Raw genomic sequence first — 10,212 nt, forward strand, 5'->3', positions numbered from 1 at the left:
GGGATAGGGCTTCCATCACCAGAGGGCCTCTTCTTTAAAAAATAAAAAATGTAATAGCTGTTGAGAATAAACTAAAAATCAAATCAATGCCTTCATGGTAACCCGATAGGACAGGGAAGACTGCCCCTGCAGGGTTCCACGACTATGATTCTTTATAGGAGTAGAAAGCCTGTCTTTCTCCAGACGGTGGTTTCACGCTGCTGACCTTGTATTAGCAGCCCAAAAGATAACCACTACACCACCAGAGCTGTGAAGAACAAACAATAGCAAAGCTTACATCGACTCAACCTTTTCTACATGTGTGATTAAGTGACCCCCAATGGCATTCCTTTGAAGACTTGTTCCTCTCCATAATCATAAGTTCATTAAGCCCCTTAAGCTTTCTATCTCATCTTTTGAATTGTTATCCTCACTTTGACCCCATACAAATAGTTCTTAAAAGAACGCAATGATCAAGGCAGACATTTTTCATTAGCTAAGCTAACACTATTGTTTGGTTCTAAGAAGACTTCAAGGGAAGTGGTGTTAACCAACCCAAGGACAAGGGAACAACAAGTGATCCGAAATCAATGCCAAGGAGAGGGTGGAAGAGGCCTGGTAGGGATTGATCAAGGAAAGATAACCGAGAATTACTGAAACCCAAATGAAGGCTGAGCATGACAGTGGGACAAGATGAAACTAAAAGGAAATAGAGGAAAGAACTAGGAGGCAAAGGGAATTTATAGAGGTGTAAATACAGGCATGTACATATGTAAATATATTTATATATGATGATGGAAAATTAGATCTATGTGCATATATTTATAGGTTTAGGATTAAGGTAGCAGATGGACATTGGCCTCAATGCAAGAACACTCTGTTCTATTAAATTGGCATTCCATGATGCTCACCTTCCCGACACAATCCCTGAAGATAAATGGGTGCATAAGCAAATGTGGTGAAGAAAGCTGATGGTGCCAGGCTATCAAAGATATAGTGTCTGGGGTCTTAAAGGCTTAAAGGTACACAAGCGGCCATTTAGCTGAGAAACAATAAAGCACACGTGGAAAAAGCACACCAGCCTATATGACCACAAGGTGTCGAAGAGATCCGGTATCAGGCATCAAAGAACAAAAAATCATATCATTGTAAATGAGGGAGAGAGCAGATTGGAGACCCAAAGCCCATCTGTAGGCAACTGGACATCCCCTTACAAAAGGTCTCGAGAAGGAGACAAGTCATTCAGGGTGCAGTGTAGCAACGATGAAGCATACAACTTTCCTCTTGTTCTTAAATGCTTCCTCCCCCCCCCCCAACTATCATGATCCCAATTCTATCTTACAAATCCGGCTAGACCAGAGCATGTACACTGGTACAGATAGAAACTGGAAACACAGGGAATCCAGGCACTAGATGATCCCTTCAGGACCAGTGATGAGAGTGGCGATACTTGGAGGGTGGAAGGATGGTGGGGTAGAAAGGGGGAACTGATTAAAAGGATCTACATATAACCTCCTCCATGGGGGACGGACAACAGAAAAATGGGGGGAAGGTAGACATCGGAAGTATATGACATAATAATAATTTATAAATTATCAAGGGTTCATGAGGGAGGGGGTGGAGGGAAGGGAGGGGAAAATGAGGAGCTAATACCAAAGGCTCAAGCAGAAAACAAATGTTTTGAGCAAGATGATGGCAACAGATGTACAGATGTGCTTGACACACAATGGATGGATATATGGATTGTGATGAGAGTTGTAAGAGCCTCCAATTAAATATTTTTTAAAAGAAGACAATGTTCTAAAATTAATTGTGATGATTGTACAACTCTCTTTAATATATTTGAATTGTTAAATTGTATGATGTGTGGATTACATGTCAAATAAAACTGTTAAAAAAAAGACATCAGGGGATAATTTGGTTTCCATGCTTAAAGATGATGTGTGTAGAGTGAACTGAGGTAGAAATGGGCCATGGTGAACCCATTAAAACAAAACCCACCTGTTGGCATCCAGTCTATTTGCTTCCGACCTAAGGTGATCCCTGTGTAACAAATGACTAAATGTTCAGGTTTATTATGCACATACTTCTTTAATTTGTTGCAAAGTTGTCATGGCAAGGAATGCAAGTAAGGCCACAGAATATTGATTTAGCATTAGAGAATAAGAATTCACAATGAGAGATAAACAATTTGGAGATGAAAAGAATGGGACCCATGGTTCTGGGGGCCGGGGGGAATACGGGAGAAGAGGAGGGGGGGAGGGAGAAAGGAATGGGGCGGGGAACAACCCAGGGACAAGGAAGCTACAAGTGAACTAAAATCAATGGAGAGGCGGGTGTAGGATGCCTAGTGGGGCTTAATCAAGGAGAGTGTAACAGTGAGGAATTACTAAAGCCAAATGAAGGCCAAACATGATGGTGGGACAAGGAAGTAAAGAGGAAATAGAGGAAAGAACTAGGAGGCAAAGGACATTTATAGAGGTCTAAATATAGGCATGTACATATGTAAAAATATTTGTATATAAAAATAGGTGAATAGCTCTATGTACTTATAGCTATATGTTAAGAATTAAGGTTGCAGATGGACATTGGGCCTCGACTCAAGTACTCTCTCAATACAAGAACACTTTGTTCTAATAATCCGGCATTCTGTGATGCTCACCTTCCCAATATGATCACTGAAGACAAAATGGGTGCATAAGCAAATGTGGTGAAGAAAGCTGATGGTGCTTGGCTATCAAAAGATATAGCATGTGGGGTCTTAAAGGCTTGAAGATGAACCAGTGGCCATCTAGCTGAGAAGCAACAAAGCCCACATGGAAGAAACACACCAGCCTGTGTGATCATGAGGTGTCAAGGGAATAAGGTATCAGGCATCTAAGACCCAGAATAAAACCATACCCAAGGTGAATGGGGGGGCATGTAGTGGAACCCCAAAGCTCATCTGTAAACAATTGGACATTCCCTCACAGAAGGGTCACAAGGAAGAGATGAGCCAGTCAGGGTACAGTATAGCACCAATGAAACACACAACTTTCCTCTAGTTCTTTAATGCTTCCTTCCCCCCACTATCATGACCTCAATTCTACCTTACAAATCAAATTAGACCAGAACATGCACACTGCTACAGATAAGAGCCTGCAACACAGGGAATCCAGGATAGATAAACCCCTCAGGGTCAATTTTGAGAATAGAGATACAAGGAGGATAAGGGGAAGGTGAGGGGAGAAATGGGGAATTGATCACAAGGATCAATCTATAACCCCTCCCAAGGGGATGAACAACAGAAAAGTGGGTAAAGGGTGACAGAGGAAATGATTAGGGCAAAGACTGTACAGATGTGCTTTATACAATTGATGTATGTACATGTATGAACTGTGAAAAGAATTGTATCAGCCCCAATAAATTGTTAAAATAAAAAAAAAATTTTAAAAAAGGGTGACAGAGGACGATGTAAAATATGAAAATAATAATCTATAACTTATCAAGGGTTCATGAGGGAGGGGGGAAATGAGCTGATATCAAGGGCTTGAGTAGAAAGAAGATGCTTTCAAAATGATGATGGCAGCATATGTACAAATGTGCTTGGCACAATGGATGGATGTATGGATTGCGATGGGGGATGTAAGAGTCCCCAGTAAAGGTATTTAATAATAATAAAAAAGAATTCACACTGACAATGCTAATTTAAATGTGACAGTTCAAATCTTTTTACTTTAGGCTTTGACCTTTACATAGTTATTGTGCGGATGGTGCAGAACTGGGTCATATTTCCTTCTCGCATGCCTAGGGGTAGTAGGATTCAGAACTGACTCATCGCTTCTCAGCCTTTTGGTTAAGATCAAGTGCAGAATTGCCTCAACTATACCTAATGACCTTAGGAAGGGGACTTGACCACTCCTCACACGCAGACCAGGTCCCTCTGAGCTAGGATTCCAGGTCGATTGGGATGAGCACTATCTTCTCAATTTTCAGTCTTTTTTTGCTTCTGTCTTCTCCCAAAATAAGAAGACATCCACATGTTTCAATGCCACGTAGAGTATCGTGTTCAACTATAATTAGGATGCTTTATTTCTAATTAAGTGCATTGTGGTATGTCATTTATGTTTTATTAGTTTCTAAAGGTTGAGATTATTGTCAATTAGGGCCTCACATGCTTATGCTATTGTTGACTACATCGGTTTCAAGGCCAAGTTAATTTAGTAAGTGTTCTAAGAATTGGTTAGAGGAAAGGAGCCCAGATGACCAAATGGGTAAGCACTCACATGCTAACCAATAGCTGCTCCACAGGAGAACAACGTGGCACTCTGACTCCATGGTTGAGTTGACCTCAACTCATTGCCACCTTGTAGGATAGAGTTTGGAAGTACCCCTTCAGATTTCCTAGGCTGTACATCATTACATAGAGAGAGAAGGTATTTTATGGTCACCAGGGAAGGAAAGGGAAATAGAGGGTGAATCACACTAGCTAGAGAGTAGACACAGGTGAACCTGGGCAAAGGGAAAGGCAACATGCGTACAATAAGCAAGAGAATAGTACACCATGACCAGGACAAAGGAAATAATGCAGAGGTGCACAAGAGTAAAAGACCACAAAAGTAAGTACCCTAACACACACAATCCTGCAATAATTGTCATAACAAACAATACTTAAGAGTAGTGGTGGGATTCAAATTATTTAACAACCAGTTCATGCTGCCCTAAATGATGGTTTTAAGTATGAAAAAACTATCTACCAAATGGTAGTTTATTATCTCATACACTTAATACCTAAATAATAACAATAAAAGAGGTAAACTAAACTAAATTGTGACATGAGGACTTCACTAAACACTCCAAGTCTACATCAGTTTTACTTTCCCTCCTAGTTTAGCTGCTCTAACTAGTATTTAGAGCTGAGGGATAAGGAATCTGGAGGGTTGGATTTTTTCCCTGTTATACCATATATATACACACACACATATCTTCTCCCTCATTCCTCCCCCACCTTTCTCTTGTCTATTGCTGCATAAGCCATGTTTCTTCTTCTTGGTTTTTCCTTATAACAAGGGTAATATTAAAATTTTGGTTAGATTGACTAAGTTTGCTAAACATCATGTTCTCTAGTTTCGTCCATGTCTTGTGAGGTTTAAGAGAGTTGTCATTTTCTTTAATAGATGCACAGTATTCTGTAGTATGAATGTACCAGAGTTTGTTTATCCATTTATCTATAGTTGGGGTTTGGGGTTGTTTCTCTGTTTTGTTTTTGCTATTGTGGATATTGCTGCAAGAAAGATAGGTGTACGTCTTTTTGTGTTATACTCTCCATTTCTTTAGGGTTTATACCCAGTAGAGAGATTGCTAGATCATAAGATACTTGGATTTGCATTTAAGGACATGCCATCCTGATTTCCATAATGGTTGCACAATTCTACAGTCCCACTAGCAATGTAAAAGCGCTCCTATCTCTCCACATCTTCGCCAGCATTCGTTATTTTCTATTTTGTTGAACTTGCTAAAAGTGTTGGTATGAGGTTCATTCTTGATTTAACTTGCGTTTCTCTTTATTGCTAATGATCTAGAACATTTTTTCATGTGTTTTTTTGGCCAAATACATGTTGTATTGGGTAAATTGTTCAGGCTGTGTGTCCATTATTTGACTGGATTATTTGTGTTTTTCTTGTTAAGATGTAGTTTTCTGTAGATTTTGGAGATGCATCCTTTCTCTGATGTATTGTTACTGAATGATTTTCCCCAATTTGTGGGTTCTCTGTTGACTCTTTTGATGCAGTCTTTTGCTGTACATAAAGGTCATGTGTTTAGTAGGTCACAGTTCTTTATTTGATATTTTGTTATTAAATAATACCTGACATAAACAGTAAAACTCTTAGTTGGATATTTCTATATTGCTTCTTGACTGGTGTCCTCACTTGCAATACCCTTCGCTCTTATGCGAGCACGTTTGGCTGTGTGATTTATCCTTAACCACTGTAGGAGTAGGATCTCATTCCTTTAGAGGTAGGCCAATTAGACAAGAGTCATTGTGTTGGATAGATAAGAAACAGGGCACTCTTCTCTGATCATATTATGCTCATCTTTGAAAAACCCCTTTCTGATTCTGCTGAACTTACAGCAATTGGTCTGACAATATCTTTAGCTCTTTGAACACTTTCAGGATTTGCATAATTCACTCATAATACCTTGTGGGAATTAGAGGTGTAACACAGAGCTGAAATGAACGACAGAGTGTCACCTTCTATTTTCTTGGCACTTGTAATCTTTATGTTCTATCTTTGTTTACTGAAGTAACATATGCAAGGGAATAAGAATGCAGTATTTCATCAAACATATAGGGAGCTTTATGAAATGACTAAGTATTACAAGCATAATTACATCTAGTTTTTTTATACCTATGGACAGAATGAACATTACAGTGGGTGCTTAGAATACGGTCTTGTACAGATGAACATTATAAAAGGGTAAGGAGTATAAATTTGTGATTTCCACATTGGGTGGCTGCCCACCTTCCCACCTTAGAGAGAAGCTTGATTACATGTGTCATTTTAACAACTGGTTCACCAAATGCAACCAAAAATTAGGTATTGATTCTGCTGAACTCATGTGAACCGGCTGAACCCTACCACTGTCTAAGAGTACATGTGGGGGCACACATACAAGCTAAACTAATGTGGAAAGGCAAATGAAACCCATTTAAGAGAAAGAGAGAGAGAGAGAGAGTGAGAGTGAGAGAGAGTGTTCGGCAGAGGCTATTTCTACGCATGCATTTGTGTTCTGTGACAGTTATGGCTTTTGTGTCAACTTAGCTAGGCTAGCATTCTCAGTAGGAAGACTTATTCCTCTCCCACGTTGCAGCAGTACGATGACAGGGAAGTGTTAGAATCATAAGAGGGTGTGGAACAAGGGGCATCATCCATTATTGACATTAGATGGATCTTGGCTGAAAGCAGAGAATACCACAAAGATGGTTACTTTTCTTTTATTGACAATTTGCTTGCTGCAAGTGAGGGGGATTTGAAGATCTTGCTAATGAAATTCAAGGGTTGCAGCCTTCCAACTCAATGCAAAGAAGACCAAAATCCTCACAACTGGACCAACAAGTAACATCCTGGTAAATAGAGAAAAGAGGGAAGTTGCCAAGGATTTCATCGTGCTTGGGTCCACAACCAATGCTCATGGAAGCAACAGTCAAGAGATCAAATGACACATTGTATTGGACAAATCTGCTGCATAAGACCTCTTTTGAATATTGAAAAGCAAAGATGTTACTTGGAGGACTAAAATATGCCTCCCCCAAGCTATGGAATTTTCAATTGCCTCATATGCCCATGAAAGTTAGACACTGATTATGAAAGACTGAAGAAGGATCAACTTATTTGAAATGTGCTATTGAAGAAGAATATTGAAATTACTGTGGGCTAATAAAAGGACAAATGAATCTGTTTTGGAAGAAGTACGGCCGGAGTGCTCCTTAGAAACAAGGATGTCAAGATTTCATCTTACATGCTTTGGACATGCCAGAAGAAACCAGGCCGTGGAGAAGGACATCATGCTTGGAAAAGTGGAAAAGAAGAAGAGCCTCGACAAGATGGATGGACACAGTGGCAGCCACACTGGGCCCAAAAAGAACAATTACGAGGATGGCACAGGACCACAAAACATTTTGTTCTGTTTCACTTAGGGTCATTATGGATCAAAACAAACTCGAAGACACCTAACAAGCCCCCATGTTAACATCTAACATAAAGCAGTCACTTCCAGGATGAGATCTGCTATGGGCAGTCAGTCCGTTAAAAGAAAGGTTCCTTTGGGGCATGGTATGCTTCCTTTATAAGTAGACACTGTTGAAAAACTTCTGTGCTTTCTGCTGCATCTGGATTCTGCATCAAGCTAGTCATATGACCTCCTGTTCTTTGGATTTGGGCCAGCACCCTGAGGTATTGACTACTGATCCTGAAGGTTAATTAGCAGTCCACCATCATATCTGCAGATCTTGGATCCATTTATTTGTACAACCAGAACCCTTATCATCTGATATGTTGATCTTGGGTTCATCAGCCCCAGTCTCAACTCCAACCTGACAATCTGACCATTGGATTCTTGCCATAAAGTTTTGAATCCCAACCCACTGCCATTGACTCAATTCCAACTTACAGTGCCTCTAGACAGGACCTCTGAGACTGTAAATATTTACCAAGTACACAGTCTTATCCTTATTGCCTGGAGCAGCTGGTAAGTTTGACCCACTGGAATTGAGGTTAGCAGCAATACCAGGTGAATGTTTTGTACTCTGAAATGCTCTCTTTTATCATAGCATGTAAATGGGGCCAAGTTCATAACCAGAACCCCAAACCTTGAGGGAATGAATGACTGGACTTGGGGGGGAGTTAGGGAACAGCACAGTCAGTTGACATAGAAGAAGAGCCCTGGTGGTTATGTGTTGGGCTGTGAACCACAAGGCTGGCCAGAGGGAGACAAGGCTTTCTCTTCCCATAGAGAATTAGAGTCTCAGAAACACACAGGGGGAGTTCTACCCTGTCCTAGAGCTTTGCTATGAGTTGACGTTGCCTTGATGGAGGTGAGTGGGGTTTTGAGTAGGAGTCCATAGAGATCATGTTCAGCATCCTCCTTTGGTGAGGAGTGGCTGAATCCTCAAAGCTTGCAAGTGGTCACGTAAGATGCAACTCTTGGTCTCTCCCCGCCCAGAGCAAAGAACAGTGAAGACACAAAAAGAGTCAAAGAAAGCAATTAGTCCACAGGACGAATGGACCACCCTAAAGCCAGCTTCCTTGGCTCAGAGGAACTGGATGGGACTGGGCTGCACTGCTAACTGCTCAGTAGGAGGTCCTGGATAGAATGTGAGAAAACGTGCATTCAAACTCAAAATCACACAATACCAGGATTCTGGGGCTGATCAAGACTGGGGAGACCCCTGAGACCTGGCCCTTAATCCACCTTCAAGCCTGGAACTAACACCAGTCCTGGGGATCAACTTTCAGTCAAATGCCAAACAATCACCCTCTAAAGAAAATAACATCCCTTTTTTGTCCCATCTCCTAGAGTTCTGCCTTTCCCTCCGCTGCCGCCCACCTGGTCCAGCCGGCGCCGTTTCGGAGACTTGAAGAGCCCTGCTGGCCTTCAGGTGCTCAATGACTACCTGGCCGACAAGAGCTACATCGAGGGGTATGTGCCATCACAAGCAGATGTGGCAGTGTTTGAAGCAATCTCTGGCCCTCCACCCGCTGACTTGTATCATGCCCTACGTTGGTATAATCGCATCAAGTCGTATGAAAAGGAAAAGGCCAGTTTGCCAGGAGTCAAGAAAGCTTTGGGCAAGTGTGGCCCTACTAATGTGGAAGACACCACAGGGAGTGGTGCTGCAGACAGTAAGGATGACGACGACATCGATCTCTTTGGATCTGATGAGGAGGAAAGTGAAGAAGCAGAGGCTAAGAGAAGACCGCCTTGCACAGTGTGAGTCACAGAGAGCCAAGAAGCCTGCACTTGTTGCCTAGCCTTCCATCTTACGCGATGTGAAACCGTGGGACGATGAGACCGATATGGCGACATTGGAAGAGTGCCTCAGAAGCATTCAAGCAGACGGCTTGGTCTGGGGCTCATCCAAGCTCGTTCCAGTGGGGTATGGAATTAAAAAACTTCAAATACAGTGTGTAGTTGAAGATGACAAAGTTGGTACAGATATGCTGGAAGAACAGATAACTGCTTTTGAAGACTATGTGCAGTCCATGGATGTGGCTGCTTTCAACAAGATCTAAACTCCCTCCTGGATGGTTGCACTTAAATAAATGACTAAAGGACAAAAAAAAAAGCAAAGAAAAGAACATCACCACGGAAGACTATACTTTTCAGTGAAATCAACTGTAAGAAACCAAAACAAAGCTCAGACGGTAGGAAGGGACTCAATTTACTAAAACTCACTGCCATCGAGTCAATTCCAACTCAGAGCGACAGGATAGGACAGAGCAGAACTGCCCCTGTGAGTTTCCGAAATTGTAATACTTTATGGGAGAACAAACTGCTGACGTTACAATTAGGATCCCGATGCAGAGCCACTAGGCCACCAGGAAGTAACAAGGGAGGGCAAATGGAAATAGGGACCCCTGGGAGGAAGTGAGATGTGTGTTGGTACATTGAGGGATGGCACCCAATGTGACAAAGCAAACTGTGTGTGTATGAATCACTAAATGGAACACCAAAGTGCTTTTTCAACTACCA

General features: G+C 41.6%; 1 pseudogene; it reads left to right on the forward strand.

The window, feature by feature from the left end:
* The first annotated feature begins 8,589 nt into the window (after positions 1 to 8,589).
* On the forward strand, positions 8,590 to 9,809 carry LOC142433781 (elongation factor 1-beta pseudogene; annotated as a pseudogene).
* Positions 9,810 to 10,212: the final 403 nt, after the last annotated feature.

Source organism: Tenrec ecaudatus, chromosome X (genome assembly GCF_050624435.1).
Source record: "Tenrec ecaudatus isolate mTenEca1 chromosome X, mTenEca1.hap1, whole genome shotgun sequence".
NCBI lineage: Eukaryota > Metazoa > Chordata > Mammalia > Afrosoricida > Tenrecidae > Tenrec > Tenrec ecaudatus.